This window comes from Schistocerca piceifrons, chromosome 6, assembly GCF_021461385.2.
Source record: "Schistocerca piceifrons isolate TAMUIC-IGC-003096 chromosome 6, iqSchPice1.1, whole genome shotgun sequence".
In the NCBI taxonomy this organism is placed as follows: Eukaryota; Metazoa; Arthropoda; class Insecta; order Orthoptera; family Acrididae; genus Schistocerca; species Schistocerca piceifrons.
In genome coordinates, this window is record NC_060143.1 from 432,851,643 (window position 1) to 432,869,247 (window position 17,605).

The 17,605-nt window shown below is 43.3% G+C and overlaps 1 non-coding gene across 1 annotated transcript; it reads right to left on the minus strand.

Moving 5' to 3' along the window:
• Window positions 1–2,364: 2,364 nt before the first annotated feature.
• Trnap-ugg lies at window positions 2,365–2,436 on the minus strand. The gene has a single exon. It is a non-coding gene; the product is annotated as a tRNA-Pro (tRNA).
• Between the last annotated feature and the right edge of the window lie 15,169 nt (window positions 2,437–17,605).

A 17,605-nucleotide genomic window follows, 5' to 3' on the forward strand; every position in this document is an offset into this window, starting at 1 on the left:
TTTTTAATTAGACTCAATGCTGGTTCCCACGCCTTGCTGAGGTTATAGCCGCAATTTCTGTTGATAAGTCCGTCCCTGCTGCGAATTTCGATAGCCTCTCTAACGACGCTGTCCCAGTATTTAGATGTTTGTGCCAAGACCCTGGAATGTTGGTAGTCCATTTCGTCATTTTCGGACAAACAGTGCTCTGCGACTGCCGACTTGTTGGGGTACATAAGTCGAGTGTGCCTCTGACGTTCTCATCAACGATCTTCAATGGTGCGCACTGTCTGTCCAATGTAAGTCTTCCCATACTCACAGGGAATCTGGTATATGCCGCGATCGTCTTTGACACTTCCCAATAACGCTCGTGTTTTATTGGGCGGACAAAAGACAGTTCCTACTCGATGTTTCCTCAAAATGCGTCCTATTTTCCCCGATAGTGCGCCAGTATACGGTATATAGGCGGTGGCTGTCTCTTCCTCAGTGACTTCGTCCATCTCCACACGCTGTACTGTAGAGGTGGCGCAGACAGCGCGTCTGATCTGCCATTCCGAGTACCCGTTTTTCCGAAACACAGGTTTGAGGTGTTTCAGCTCATGGGGCAGACTCTCTGCGTCTGAGATGGTGCACGCCCTCTGCACCAGTGTTTTTACTACCCCATTCCTCTGCGAAGGGTGGTGGCAGCTATTTGAATGCAAATATAGGTCGGTGTGCGTTTTCTTCCTGTATACCCCATGGCCCAGGGTGCCATCCGCTCTTCTTTTGACCATGACGTCCAAGAATAGTAAACTTCCTTCTGCTTCGGTGTCCATAGTGAATTTGATATTCGGATGTATGGAGTTCAGGTGTATAAGGAAGTCTAGGAGCGTGTCCCTTCCATGGGGCTATATCGCGAACGTGTCAACATAACGTAGAAAACAAGTAGGTTTCCATTTGGATGACCCCAAAGCTTCCTCCTCGAAATACTCCATATAGAAATTCGCGATCACAGGTGAAAGTGGGCTCCCCATTGCGAGTCCTTCTGTTGGCTCATAGTATTCTCCATTAAACAGAAAATACGTGGAAGTCAGAACGTGACTGAAAAAGTCGGTCGTCTTCTCGTCAAATTTCTGTGCAATGAGCTCAACTGACTCTCGAAGAGGCACCCTGGTGAATAACGAGACAACGTCAAAACTCACCAGGATATCTGAGTCTTTCAGCTTGAAGTTCTCGAGACGTTTTACGATATCCATAGAATTCCGAACGTGATGAGGGCATTTACCCACGTAAGGGATTAGTAGTTGTCCATGCCGTATCACTGGAATATACTGTGATGGCATGTATGACGGGGCCCAGTACCAACCTGCGTAATGCTGATTAGGACCTTGGGTGCACTTCAGCGAGTCAGGTGCTGGCTGGGTGTCTTCAACCGACAATAACAGCTCATTGTCCTACTCCAACTACCTGACCAGATGCAGAACAGAATTCCTGGGTGCTGCCACTGCTGTGGGTCCCAACAGGCAGGGACACGAGAACGATGCAGACCTCAACAGGCTGGAGGACGTGGCATCCACTGTTGAGCAAAGAAGAAAAAACATTAGAAGTGATAATAGCAGCACAAAGACTTCATCTTCCTCACACAACAGCAAATAGCGACATTAAGCAAGGGGTACTTACTCTTCCATGGCTTCTTCCTATTCTGCTGTAGTTGGGCAGTACTGGACGATCTTGGCTGGCACTTCATGCTGACCGCCTGGGGCTACAGAGCAGGGTTGCCAACCATAGAACTTTTTTCCCCATACATAAACAACTAAAAATCTCATACATTGGCTTTCAAACCTTGTACATTTACCAAGCATTTAAAATATTATAAAACTAAAAATAAGACATATTAAATAAGTATGAATTTAGCAGCCATTTGTTAATTTAAAAATTTGGAATTAAACAAATAACATGTTACAGTGGTCATATTTTGTAGCCCTAAATTCTGGACCCATTACTCATCTCAGCTGTTTGGGGAACGCTCCAAATGCTTATGCTTTTGCTACTAGGATTAATAACGGGACGTAAGGGGTTCAACTGCGAGAAGACGACCTCAGCTGTTGCTCCCCGCAGGAAAGACATCTCAATGTTTTGGGTGCTGCATGCGCATGCATTTAACAAACTTGCATGCGATGTACTAGTTCCTGGGGAACGAATAGAATCGTTGTACGTGCCAGTCTTTACGTATAGATTTAAGTAAGCGAAGACGGCTTAATCCTGCCACGTAGATTGCTTTCCATAAGACGCACCTGAGAGTCTCATGGGCCGGTGGCCCGACATGCATTTTGTCCTGCTGCATGGCTTACTTTCAGAGACTCGCAAGTTTATCGTAGTGCTGGGTTGTTGCGAAAGTGAAAAGTAGGGCCTGTCCGGGATTTGAACCCGGGACCTGCTGCACCCAAAGCAGGAATCATACCCCTAGACCAACAGGCCGCTCAAGTAAGCAGGTCTGCACCCCGCCAGCTACTGAGATCTTGCCGCACTTACTAGTTGCAGCATCCGATCTGGACCATATTCTCAAAGAGGTTTCTTAATCTGACACCTACAACATGCGCTGTGCTGAACTCCAGTGTATGTGAATGCTGAAAGAGCTGCTTGAGTTGTGTGACAGTATTTCGACCGTGTGAAGTGCAAATGTTATCGTGTCACGCACAATCCGCCCACTACGTAGCGTTCTGTGTCAGCACGCAGTTTTCGACAGTACTCTGTGTCCATACCTCTTTTCATAGCTAGGCTGCTTCCAGCACAAAGCATCCACCATACGAAAGTGGCTGTTTCGCGATTTTGATTACCTGATCCTTCGACATCACTTCATGTACGAACCCTGGCAAGAATTCTCGCTACATTCGAAGGTGTTCCTTCCACTTCCAGCCTACTTGGTTGCTTCATTTGCCACGCAAACACTTCCTGAGGTCCCTACATGTAATAACATCGCATCTTATCGGCTTAATTACATGATACTACTGAATTTAAGAGCGCTACATGCATCCGGGGGACTAATGACCTCAGCAGTTGAGTCCCATAGTGCTCAGAGCCATTTGCATCCGGTTCCATGGTGTAATGGTTGGCACACTGGACATTGAATCCAGCGATCCGTATACAGGTGGTGTGATGAGATATACTGGAATGTGTGAATGCTTAATATCGATTAACAAGTACGATATATTTTTATTTCACTCCCAGAAGTAACAAGGATTCGCAAAAGTGCATTATACAAATGGAGATTGAATAAGAGTGCACATTAATATATAATTTCCACAGGTAAAGTGGAATTTTTTTTAATGAACGCTATGTGAAAGAATCATTTTACAAACACTCATTTACTAATATCGCATTAATGCACTGAATTTAAAATTTAAAAAATGTTTTTTTTTATTTTTAATGTAATAAATATATAATAGAGCTACTACAATAGTTATTTACAATGAACACATTACTGCACTGAAATGGTGCAAAAGTTAGATTGTACTTACACACATACACACACACACACACACACACACACACACACACACACACACACACACACGCACACAATTAACACAGTACTGCACTGAAATTATATATACAAATCAGTTGGTTCTACTGAGAAATTCATGTATGTTTTTTGGCAGTGGCCTGAGTCTTCAAATTCGATATTTCAGCTACCATCGATGTTCCCAGCAAAATGCATGCTTAGCTTTAGTTGAATCATTGGAGTCGAGCAAAAGCCAGTCCTTACAAGCCAGATCCTTTAACCACTGATGTCTAAAATTTGGGAGCGATGCTGCGATGATGTGTTACCTTCCCTTTTTCTTGTCCAGCCGGCTTTGTGGGTATTTTTCTTGATGGAGTAAGAGTACACAAACGGTTACTGTCTTCCTCACAATCACTCATAATTATAGGTAAATAGGTAGCACAAACAACTACACAAGAGACACAATACTACACTTATAGAACAGAGAAAAGTAGATACTACATATGGCGAGGAGGGCTATTGCCAGTGCCGGAAGTACACCTGTGCTGAACTGTTGTGCACTGTGAGCTTAGAGCGCCGTAACGATCGCCTGATTTCGTTAAATACTTTGCATATGTGTTCATGTTCAAATGTGTGGCTAATTCATTATGAAATGCCTACTGAATACCGTAGCATGCATTGTTAGACTGGCAGCGCTACAGTTCGGTAATTGTCGGAGAAAGGGGCCATCTATTTTTGGCTGAGCTGTACTTTCGCTTTTGTGATATTCAGAGATGGCACATATGAAGAACGGGAATTGTTCCTTGCGGATTCCCAGGTAACCAACCATAGGGTAGACTGCTTTTTCTTTTATATGATGACATGTTTGTTTACGGATAGCTTAGACTTGACTTTCAGTATACAATTTGCAAGTGTTACGTAGAATTTTTGTATGACTGAAGGCCCCTGAAAAGAAAATTAATATCAATGAGAAAAAAATTATTTTGTTTCCATTGAACTTTCTCATGCTCATTGACATGCAGTCTAGTGTGCAAAATTCGAAACTTAGATAAAATGAATTCCAGAGATAGGCTTATCAGCTAATTATTTTTTATGAATTGCAAGTAAATAAAGATTGATTAATGTCATTAGTACAATAAAACATTTAATTTCTTTAGTAATAGGAAAGGCACAGACATGTTAAGTTTATGTCAAAATTTTAGAAATTTAAATTGTAACTAAAAAGTACAAAAACCTACAAACAGAAGGGCCAATTTTGGAGAACAGCGCCGTATTGAGGAAATGAACGAGTCTACTGTATTACCATGGCGAACAGATCTATTCTCCTTGAGTATTACATTTAACAGGTTTTGAATTGCTGAGTAACAATCTGTTGCACATGTGTCATTTCCATGCAAATTAGAAGTATAACTGGGTATGGGCCACTATTCCTTGTATAGTTTCTCTAATTTCCTGGGATGAGGGGGAAGTGCAGTAACGAGGACCGAAAGCAAAAACCAATGCATAACAGCGGAATGGTTTCCTCACAATATTGCCAATGAGCACACAGTCCTATCTTATTGTGGTGTAAACAGGAAGCTAAGGGAACTAGGAAAACTTTAAAAGGTACATTAAAATGATAAAATCCATGATCATACCCAATACGTCTACTTTTCATGTAGCAGACCCAATGTAGCCAAAGTGTAAAGACCAATATATGCTAAAACTGTTGACCACAATAAAAAAAATCATATTATAAAATTTCCTATGTCAGAATCTCGTACATAACTGTATGAGTATAACCGTGACCTCGTGCCTCATACAGCAGACCACAGATCTCGTATTTGTATGAGGAACCTCATACGTTTGACAACCCTGCTGCAGAGCTGCTGGGCTCGCCATATATCCCCAATGTGATCGCGCCTCTGGTGACATAATTGTGAACTAGAGCATTTGCTTGGTCCTCAGTATTGGAGGTAGACATCTCTTGTGAGATGGATAACTGACTGTGAATTTCAAAAATGGCAAGCAGTTATAACAACAGTATCGATCTGCTTGACTTGCAGAATGCATCTTGATACCATTCTGCTGCACAGTCATTATCTACTCTTCTCCTTCAGGTGCTGATCCAATATAACTCCTTTCCATTCTGCATGTAGGAGGCTAAGGGTGCAGTCCTTGGTTGTATACTTACAGGTACCATGGCTGTTAAACTTATCCCAATCAGGCACCAGAAGCACTTCATAGAACACATTCTGCACAGCAGCAAGGATGGCGAGCGAGTGATGGTGGGATGAGAGAACACATTATGGAGGGGGAAATGGATGGAGGTGAGCAGTTGAAGCTCTTCAGTGATATATATCACATACATGAATATTCTTCTACTGAAGCGAATTAGCATCAACAGACTGTTTGTTCTATTTTGGAAGAGTGAATGCTTCCTATGGAATATCTCGGCAGTTTGCCCATGCTCATGAGCATGTACTGGTTGTGGCATGAATCTTGACTCCATCCTTCTGCATTGCAACAATCTGATGAACCGAATTTTTCTACTTCTTTCTCCTACACTCTTCTTTTATCAAAGTCTTCCATCTCCTGTGTAACGATCTGTGGCTACAGACCTCCTTCGAATGTGTACAAGTAATACAGCTATCGAATACTGCTCTATCCTTCACATTCATCTCATTAATCGAACACATTCTGATGCTTCCACAAAGACTGCTCAGCATAGACTGAAACCCTCCCACTAATTCTGGTCATGTGAGCGGAGAAAAAAAGAAAATCCCAACTTCATTTCAATTTCCCGCCAAATTCTGTGGGAGGGGGTGTGAGTGGGACGTCAGCACAGCCCTGGGACAAAAAAATTCTCACGAAAATTTGAAATTCCCGCTAAAATTCGAAATTCCCACCTTTAGAGTAGGTACAGCAGGGGGAGGGGGTGGGGACTCAAGTTCTAGCTGCAGAAAACACATGATCTCATCCAGAGGTGGGGGCGGGGGTGGGTGTAATTAATTCATCAATTTCATTAATTTGCATATCAATTTGGTATCAAAATTGCACCCTGAACCTTCTTATTCCACAACTGTTGTGTGCAGAAAGAATCACGCCATAAGTTGCAACAATGGATAGAGAATCCACAAAAAGAATTTACAAACGATCACCAGAAAGGGTAAAAATGAACTATTACAAAAATTTGAGGTCATGATGCCATAGGATTCGTGGGAGATTAAAGAACAATTAGCCCAGCGCGAGACCCAATTGCGTGACATGATAAGCAGTGAAAAGGTCAGATTGTGTGAAGTAAATTGACAAACTCTCTCAAACCAGCATATAAGTAAAATACCACTGGGTTGGAGGGCTCACAACTGGGGTAGAGCAAATTTCACTCAGTAACAACAGCACTTTGGATTAGACACAAATCATGGGCATTGCAGTGTTGGGAGAAATGACCTCTCATCAACGTGACTGGGATGGACAATGAGAAGTCAGTCGACGTTACGAGCAGGCAATCTGTGACTTGTAAGAAAGGGTTGTCCACTTGTGAGGACGTTACATTCTACCTGATTCTAGTGAAAGTTCTTCACAAGAACCCTGTGGAGACGATTAGTGTACTGCGTGCAAGCATGGTCGTAATGGAAATAAAGAAGAAAGGTTTGAAAGAGATCGAGGAAGCATGGCAATACATCAGAGGGTATTGTGTTGTATTGTATTCAACTGGGGACCTAGAAACGACAGAGAGGCTTCGTCCCCGCCGTAGCCCTCAGTGGTACACAACCCCCGGCCCCCCTCCCCCCAGGAATGTCTCACACCAGACGAGTGTAACCCCAATGTTTACATGGTAGAGTAATTATGGTGTATGCATACAAGGAGACAGTGTTTGCGGAGCAATCGCCGACATAGTGTAACTGAGGCGGAATAAGGGAAACCAGCCCACATTCGCTAAGGCAAATGGAAAACCATGTTAAAAACCATCCACAGACTGGCCAGCACACCAGACCTCGACACTAATCCACTGGGCGGATTCGTGCTTGGGACCAGCATGCCTTCCCACCCCGAAAGCAGTGAGTTAGACTGCAAGGCTAACAGGGCGTGCTATATCAGAGGGTAGTGTGAGGATAATTTGATCATAAACATTTTTTATCAGTGATGAAGTTCTTGTTTTGCAACACTGTTAACAGGACTCACCATTGTGCTTGGCTTGATCCATTTGAATACCCTGCACCACCTACATTGCCAATTGAGAATAAGCTTGAATAAATGTGTGACCATCTTCAAGGAGAACCGGCCACAGGAATGTATTTAGGAGTGCAAGAATGTAACTTGTATAACAACTTTTGAACGTGTTTCTCAAAGTCTACTGGTCACAAGCTATGTGAGACAGAATGAACTTTGAGAATTCTGAATTCTCTTGTCTGGCGAGGGACTCCGAGAATGGCTTGGAAAAATCAGTTTCTTGACAATCTGTATAGTCCAACCGATTTGATTAGAATATGATTTACAAAGCTGCCTGTTTATCATGGTCACATCATCCTTGCAGGTGTATTTGCACTGTCTGGCCCATCATGTCAATTCGGTTAGCCCCATACCAAATGGTGAAAGTGATGGTGATTACCATCCATAATACAAGAAGTCAGAGTATGGTATAAGAAATGAGTAACATAAATAAAGTTGAACCTTCCTGGCAGATGAAAACTGTGTGCTGGACCAAGACTCGAACTCGGGACCTTTGCCTTTCGCAGGCAAGTGCTCTACCACTAAGCTACCCAAGCATGACTCACGGCCCATCCTCACAGCTTTACTTCTTCCAGTTCCTCGTCTCCTACCTTCCAAGCTTTACAGAAGCTCTCCTGCGAACCATGCAGAACTAGCACTCCTGAAAGAAGGGATATTGCGGAGACATGGCTTAGCCACAGCCTAGGGGATGTTTCCAGAATGAGATTTTCACTCTGCAGTGGAGTGTGCGCTGATATGAAACTTCCTGGCAGATTAAAACTGTGTTCCAGACCGAGACTTGAACTCGAGACCTTTGCCTTTTGCGGGCAAGTGCTTTGCCTGTGTAAGGCAACGGTCCCGAGTTCGAGTCTCGGTCCGGCACAGAGTTTTAATCTGCCAGGACGTTTCATATCAGCGCACACTCTGCTGCAGAGTGAAAATATCATTCTATGAAGAAAGTTCATTATTGGCCAAGCAAATTTCATTACATACGTTCTTGATCAGTTTTGTATGGCAAAGTGCTGAGAAATGAAACAACATTTTGAAACATCGAGATTTATTTCCTAACGAAAATATATACGTACAAACATGTCAAACAATATTTTAGGGGAATAACTAATGCCTGTTTACCTTATCAATTTTATTTTTTTTCCTTATGTAATCAATATCGTCTTAAATAAATGTATTTTTCTGCTTCATTAGAGCTGACTTTTTCACTTAAAATGTTATTTAATAAAAACTCCTTCACTGAATTATGCTCTTTTTTGTAAACAGTATAAGCATCAGCTCTGTTCTGTTATTGAAAAATCTAAATTAATTTTCGCCTTCAGATATCTGATCTCGTTTGTGGAAGAACATCCAATGGGAAAAAATGTCCAAGTCGTCACATAACATTGCAATTCGCCACGAAAACAAAGCACAATAATAAAATAAAGAACTCAATGAACATGGGTCCTAACTGTATAGAGGTTTTCTGTCACAAGCTAGGAGAGTGGAAAACACCATTAACAAAAACCTTGGTTTAGGTGGTCCAGCTGAAAGTTTCATGTTAGGGCCTATTGCCAGGGTTACAGTGAAGACCTCAACAGCAACAAAGACAGAGAAGACAGATTTTGGTATGGCAGAGCTGGCAAAAAAGGTAACCTCTTGTCCAGAGCTGAAGTGGACAGAGGGCACGATGGTTCCCACGTTAGTGGCGTCTGTTGCACATATTAGTGGCGGCTGAATCGATAATACTCCAGGCTAACAACCTAGATACAGTTTGATAATTCAAGGATGATGCTATTCCTACTCTCTACAATTTACAACTTCAGACAACGAAATAGGAAGTTCGGACAATGGATGCACTACCCCGGCTGGTAGCTCTGATATACTATACTGTAAAGCCTTTTAAGTTTAAGTTCAAATAGAACTGCTACTTTTGAATATTACATGTAAATTCTCTTCCGAAAATTGGGAAACAGAAGGACTTGGAATTATTTCTATAGAACAACAATACATAAATATTAGCAATGCAGGAAACGAGATTCTTAAATGAGAATGTAGTTGATACACATCATTACAGAATTTATAAAGGGAAACCAGTAGTAAGTATAATAATAAACATGTCAATGTTTGGAACAGTATTTTATGTAAGAAAAAAGCAAGCACCAAATATTTGTTTCAAAAATGAAAATCGCAAAATAGGACTAAATAACAAAGAAAATTGCAAAATACTAGAATATTTTTTGACAGGCTCTTAAGCTGTCTAGTTTCAACTCTTAAATTGGAGTGTCCAGCAATATCACAAAATCTGTAGGAAGATTCCTACCGACAGAGCAAGAAAATCATGAAGCCATCAGATCACTCAAAAACAAGTAAGAAAATGGTGAAGACTCCATTAAAGCAGAATTATTGAAATGGTCAGACCCATAGATTATAAATGATCTAGAACTGCTTTTTCAGAACATTTGGAAAACCAAAACGATTCCAGCAGGCTGGAAAGTTGCGTTAATCCATCTGCCACATAAAAAGGGAGACAAACAAAAGATCAACAGTTTCAGAGGAGTGTCACTTCTGCCACTGGCATAAGTATACCATCATCAGTTCTCCTGGACAGAGTGGTAGAAACCTTAGACAAAAAACTGAGAGGTTTTCAAAAGGGAAGACCTGCACATAACAGATTTTTAACTTAAAACCAATAATTCACTACAGAATTTTAACCAGCAAAGCTGTAATAGTATTATTTATTGATTTCAAAAAGCATTTGATTCAGTAGACATAGAGACAATAGATAAAATCATTACATAATTTGGTGTTCAAGCGAAATTAGCATACATAATATATGAAATTCTAAAAAAGAAGATATCTAAAGTTAAATTTATGGAAGAATTGTCTCAGCCATTTGAAATAAAAATTGGTGTTAGACAAGGGGATGGTTCATCGCCTTTACTATTTAATGGTGTTCTAGAAAAAATTGTAAGGATCTGGAATCTACAGCTGAGGAATCACAAAACTGAACCATTGTTCTAGGAAGGAAAAGAAGTTGAATTAAGGTAAACCGCCTGGCTTTTGCAGACAATCTGAGAACCACAGTTATTCAAATAAATCTTCTGGAAGAAATAGAAAATAGAATTGGTCTAAGAATTTATGTTGAAGAAGCAAAATCCACGCCAAACACACAAAATGCACCAAAATTCATAGAAACACAAATAGGTAAAATAGAGTGATTAAAAAATTCAAATATCTTGGGGAAACTATACAACAGAATGGACTAGAACGATTTGCAGTAGATGCAAGAGTAAGCAAATTGGAGAGTGCATACTGTTTGACAAAGAATATTTATAAAAAGGAATTCATATCTAGAAATACAACACTATGTCAAAGTGGTATGACCAGAATTTATATATGGATATGACGGCCTAACAAGGGACTATAAGCTGGAGAAAACAGAGGTACCTGAAAGACAGATGGTTAGAAAAATAACAGGTGCAATACAAACTACAGATGGATGGAAAATGAGAAGTAATGAGGAGATCTATCTAAATATAGAGAAAATATCAGAAGTGATGGCTAAGAGAAGATTACTCTTATTTGGACATGTGTACCGAATGAATGAAAATAGGGTCATGAAACAAATATTACTGTATATCTGAAAGAAGAAATCGATGATATCATGGATTACAGAAATAAGGAAAAAATCTAGAAAGGAACAACATCAAAGAATCGAAAATAACAGACAGAAATCTTTTCAAGAATAAAATATTGTATTTAGGAGGCTTTCAATGCAGGGGAAATGAGAATTCTGAAACAACATGGACAGAAGAAACGAAAAGATTACAGGCAACAAATTAAACCCACATACAACTTTGCACAAAATACTTTATTTTCCGACTCGGAAAGGAAAGTATACTCAACTAACAGTCAAAGAGTAAAAACTTATATATAAAACTTGCATGGAGTAAACGAAGCCCACATCACTGGCTACTCCCACGTTCCCACACAGCCCCCCTTAAAGTGCGAAGCACCCAGGATAAACGGGTATTTAAACTTGACTTGTCTCCCCAATCTCGTATGGATGACTAGTTGCTGCGAGGATGAGGGAGCCGGTGTGGGTTGTTGCGTTGTGGTTCCATGCCCTCTTGCTATGGGTTCTTCTGCCGTATCATGCGTTGTGAGTACCAAACTTTGGTCCTTCTCATCCTGTTGAGTGTCATCATACTCCAGTTACGGTAAGACACATGCTAGTTTTACCTTCTCTATGGACACACTAATAGTTCCGTCGTTCTGTGAGATGTCCATAGCATGGGTGTTGCGTCGTACTATTCTATAAGGTCCAATATATGGAGGTTGTAGTGGCGTTCTGTCTGAATCTGTGCGGAGCATGAGATGTGTACAGTCTGCCAACATATTATGTACGAAAACTAGTCGCTCCACCATGTCTAGATACATTGTTTCCACATGCTGACGGATTAACGTATCAGTGATGAGAGGTTTGTTGGCATCAGTGATACACTGGCGGTTAGGTAATCTGCTGGGATTCTCATTGGTTCCCCATGCACCAATTTCGCTACTGATATTCGTCTTGTTGTGGTCCATAATCAAAGGAGAACCGATGGTAATGCTTCTGTCCAGCTTCTCTGACGACACATAAGATCTGCCTTCAACATCCTGTGCCACCTCTCCACCATAACATTGCCCACTGGATGGTAGCTTGTTGTATGGTGGTGCTGGAACTCACATAAATTAGTTAGCTCGTTGAACAGAATAGACTCGAACTGGCGGCCTTGATCTGTTGTGATATGAAGGGAACAACCAAAGAGAGCTAGCCATTGAGAGACAAACGCTTTTGCATGCGTTTCTGCCGCTATGTCACTGATCGGAGTGGCCTCCGCCCATTTCGTGCGTCTGTATACCACTGTTAACACGTATTTATAGCCATCTGAAACTGGGAGTGGACCCACTAAGTCCAGAAGGACAGGAAAAAATCTTGCTGGTGATCCTGTGAAATTCCCAATTTCTGCATGAACGTGTCGTCCAACTTTGAAGCAATGACACTGTAGGCATGCTCGAGCCCATTCCCTGGCGTCCTTTTTAATTGATGGCCAGACGAAACGTGCTGTCAGTAGCTTGATCGTGGCATTTGCCCCTGGGTGTGCCAGGCCATGAACACAGTCAAATGCCGCTTTACGAAATTGTTGTGGAATGTATGGGCCCGACTTCTGCCGTGATATATTGCACTATAACTTAAGCCTTCTTCCTGGTATGAGAATCGGCCGTAAGTGTAATCCTGTTGTGTGGTCTGTCAATAGCTTCTGTAGATCCAGATCCGCTTCGTGCGATGTCGCGACTTCTTCGTAGTTTATTGTGCTGGTCACACCGCAAACATGAGAAAAGTAATTTCCAACCAGATTCTCTGAGCCTCCGATGTGTCTTAAACCATGGTAAATTGACTGACAAACTCTATGTGCAGGAACTGCCTTGGTGAGCACTTATCTCTGATGTTGCTGAAAGCTGATACTATAGGTTTATGATCAGTGAAAATTATTACTGGCCTGGCTTCAGTATACGGGAGGAAATGTTTGGCGCTTTCATATACACTCCTGGAAATTGAAATAAGAACACTGTGAATTCATTGTCCCAGGAAGGGGAAACTTTATTGACACATTCCTGGGGTCAGATACATCACATGATCACACTGACAGAACCACAGGCACATAGACACAGGCAACAGAGCATGCACAATGTCGGCACTAGTACAGTGTATATCCACCTTTCGCAGCAATGCAGGCTGCTATTCTCCCATGGAGACGATCGTAGAGATGCTGGATGTAGTCCTGTGGAACGGCTTGCCATGCCATTTCCACCTGGCGCCTCAGTTGGACCAGCGTTCGTGCTGGACGTGCACACCACGTGAGACGACACTTCATCCAGTCCCAAACATGCTCAATGGGGGACAGATCTGGAGATCTTGCTGGCCAGGGTAGTTGACTTACACCTTCTAGAGCACGTTGGGTGGCACGGGATACATGCGGACGTGCATTGTCCTGTTGGAACAGCAAGTTCCCTTGCCGGTCTAGGAATGGTAGAACGATGGGTTCGATGACGGTTTGGATGTACCGTGCACTATTCAGTGTCCCCTCGACGATCACCAGTGGTGTACGGCCAGTGTAGGAGATCGCTCCCCACACCATGATGCCGGGTCTTGGCCCTGTGTGCCTCGGTCGTATGCAGTCCTGATTGTGGCGCTCATCTGCACGGCGCCAAACACGCATACGACCATCATTGGCACCAAGGCAGAAGCGACTCTCATCGCTGAAGACGACACGTCTCCATTCGTCCCTCCATTCACGCCTGTCGCGACACCACCGGAGGCGGGCTGCACGATGTTGGGGCGTGAGCGGAAGACGGCCTAACGGTGTGCGGGACCGTAGCCCAGCTTCATGGAGACGGTTGCGAATGGTCCTCGCCGATACCCCAGGAGCAACAGTGTCCCTAATTTGCTGGGAAGTGGCGGTGCGGTCCCCTACGGCACTGTGTAGGATCCTACGGTCTTGGCGTGCATCCGTGCGTCGCTGCGGTCCGGTCCCAGGTCGACGGGCACGTGCACCTTCCGCCGACCACTGGCGACAACATCGATGTACTGTGGAGACCTCACGCCCCACGTGTTGAGCAATTCGGCGGTACGTCCACCCGGCCTCCCGCATGCCCACTATACGCCCTCGCTCAAAGTCCGTCAACTGCACATACGGTTCACGTCCACGCTGTCGCGGCATGCTACCAGTGTTAAAGACTGCGTTGGAGCTCCGTATGCCACGGCAAACTGGCTGACACTGACGGCGGCGGTGCACAAATGCTGCGCAGCTAGCGCCATTCGACGACCAACACCGCGGTTCCTGGTGTGTCCGCTGTGCCGTGCGTGTGATCATTGCTTGTACAGCCCTCTCGCAGTGTCCGGAGCAAGTATGGTGGGTCTGACACACCGGTGTCAATGTGTTCTTTTTTCCATTTCCAGGAGTGTATTTCCAACAACTCTCTATCATATGCACTCCATCTTGTCTTTCGGAGTTGCAGCTTCTTTGAGAAGAAACTAAGAGGTTGCCAATGACCATCGACCTGTTGTTGCAAGGCTGCACCAATTGCGACCTGGCTGGCGTCTACAGTAAAACTCAACGGTGCCGCAGGTATGGGGTGCGCGAGTAACACTGTCTCTTCTAAGCTTCATTGTAAGTCTCCAAAAGCTTTTGTCATTTCTGGTGTCCATTGAAGCTTTCGCTTTTCTGTGGTATTCTTGCCAGCCAGTGCATTCGTAAGTGGGGCCTCTGTTTCGGTGGTAATTGGTAAATGACGCCGATAAAAATTACCGTACCGAGATAACGTCTAAGTTGTTTGTAGTCTGTGGGTTTTGGTAAGTTGCCTAACATGTCGATCTTATCCGGCAATGACTGTATACTGTCGGTTAGGACTAAATAGCCGAGAAAAGTTACTTGACTCTTGCCCATGACGCATCTGTGCTCATTTAACACTACTCCATATTTATTGGGCCTCTGTCGTACCTCCTGAATATGTCTGTCATGTGATTGCATATCCTCTGAGAATACCAAAATATCTTCCAGATATGCATAGAAGGAAGGTAATCCCTGGAGCACTTCATCAACGAATCTTTGCTAGGACTGGGCTGCATTTTTGTGTCCGTATGGCATAAACAGTAATTCGAGTAGCCCAAAGAGTGTTATCACCGCCGTCTTTGCCACGTCAGCAGCAGCCACAGGAATCTGACTGTATGCTTCACGACAATCCAGTACTGAGAATACTTTCGCACACGCAAGAGCATAGGTAAACTCTTGAATGTTTGGTATGGGGAACTTGTCCGGGATTGTTCTCGTGTTCAATCGGCGGTAGTCGCCACAGCGACGTCATGTGCCGTCTTTCTTGCGTACCAGGTGGAGAGGGGACGCCCAAGAACTGTCAGATCTTCTAATTACTCCAGCCTGGTGCATCTCCTCAAATATAGCTTTTATCTCCGCTAATCGCTCTGGGGCTAATCTGCGGACGTGTCTTGATACTGACGGACCTGGGGTGGTGCGTATGTAATGCACTGAGTTATGTTTAACTACTGGAGTCTTTATGGTTTCTTGTTGGGGAGACTGTATAGCTGAGCTACTGACTCCTCCTACAACAGCCTCTGCCACACTGCACCGAAAACCTTTTAACATGCCCCTTTTTGATCCGGTAGTAAGAGAGTGATTTGACAAGTCCATGGTGAGTGCAAAATGAGACAAGAAATCTGCGCCTAAGATTGGCTGTAAAATATCTGCCACTACAAAATTCCACTTATAACAGGTAGCAAAACCAATATCTATCGTGAATTCTTTATAACTGTATGTGTTTATACTTGAATTGTTAACTGCTATCAATTTCAAAGGCTCCCATGTGTCCTTTTTAAGAAAGCTCGGGGCCAGCAAGGTGCTCACTTCCGAGCCGGTGTCTATCAGGAAGTTGAGGCCTGAGAGTCTATCAACCACTTGTAATCTGTGTGATATTAGCTTAAACTCCCAGGGTGATGCAGAGTGGCATAAAGGTACAGCATATGGGAAGCCTTCCAGTGCCTTACCTTGACTGTACGTGTTGCTGCCTGCAACTGTCACCTGATTCCCCATTTGTATATAGCGCGGTTCGTGAGTGCCGCAGCCCGTAGCGCTTAGAGTGGGCTTCCCTCGCCTTTTGGGTATCCGCAAGGTTTTGTGCATCTCATAGCTTGTAACCCGAATCGTCTGTGATACTAGTAAAAATTGTCGGTGTGAGCTTAGTCCTGTTTGGCATCTGACGTCTTCTTGTTACTGGTTAACCTGGTGGACGCCTGCAGCTCCAAGTTATGTAGCCGAGTAGGCATATTTTCCGTCGCATCTTGCAATTTCCTGTCCCCTCAGTGATGCCTATTTTTTGTCAGTAACCTGTGGCTGCACAGCTTAGCTTCGATTCTTCTAATCATTCCTAAGAGTCATCATTGGCTTCCATTGCAGAGGTGGCAGATGACGTTGCTACAGACGCTATGAGCGTCGACTGTAGAGTAGCGAAAGCTCTGTCAGCTATTTGCAGTTGCTTGTCAAGAGACTGTCATTTGTCCGCCATCAACGTCAGTTGAATTTGATGAGGAAGCTACTGTCGCCGGATGTGCAGTAACAATCCATTAGGTATCATGCTTGCGTTGACTACAATATGTAAATGTCTCCAAAATTCAAATGGACTTCTGTCGCCGCGTTTCTCCTGATACATCACCTGGGAAAGACGCTGTTCAGGAAATTTCATGCAGCGAGCGGTCAACGTCGTCTTTTATTGCGGTGTATGATTGTTGGAGCGGCGGATGTATGATCATATCAGAGATTACTGCTGTTGCCCTCTGATCCAAGTTGCTAATCGTGAGAGTGAATTGTTCGTACTCTTCGGTTATGTGTTGTTGCTCGAATATATTCTCTATTATCGCAAACCTTACGTCTGGTTGCGTATACATGAATGGAGGCGCTCTTAACTGCAACTATGGCGTTGTTGATAATGGCGTGTTCGTGCGCGAAAAATCTTCAGAATGTGGGTATACTACCAGAGTTTGCAAATTTTTGGATTCCGTTTCGCCATCATTCTTCGGCATTTCAAGCTCCAAAAGCCCAATCTCTTGCTTTAGCCGTCGTATCTCGTCCCTTGTTGCTTGGAGAATTTTGTTAGTTTCTTCCATCTTTGACGAAACTACCACAAAATATTAACTTGCGAGAGCTTTTTCTATTTTTCCCAGGGTCACCAATTGTGTAGACAACAAATTAAACCCACATACAACTTTGCACAAAATACTTTATTTTTCCGACTCGGAAAATAAAAGTAAACTCAACTAACAATCAAAGAGTAAACACCTATGTCGAACGTTCGCTGCACTTGCATGGAGTAAACGAAGCATCCATCACTGGCTACTCCCACGTTCCCACA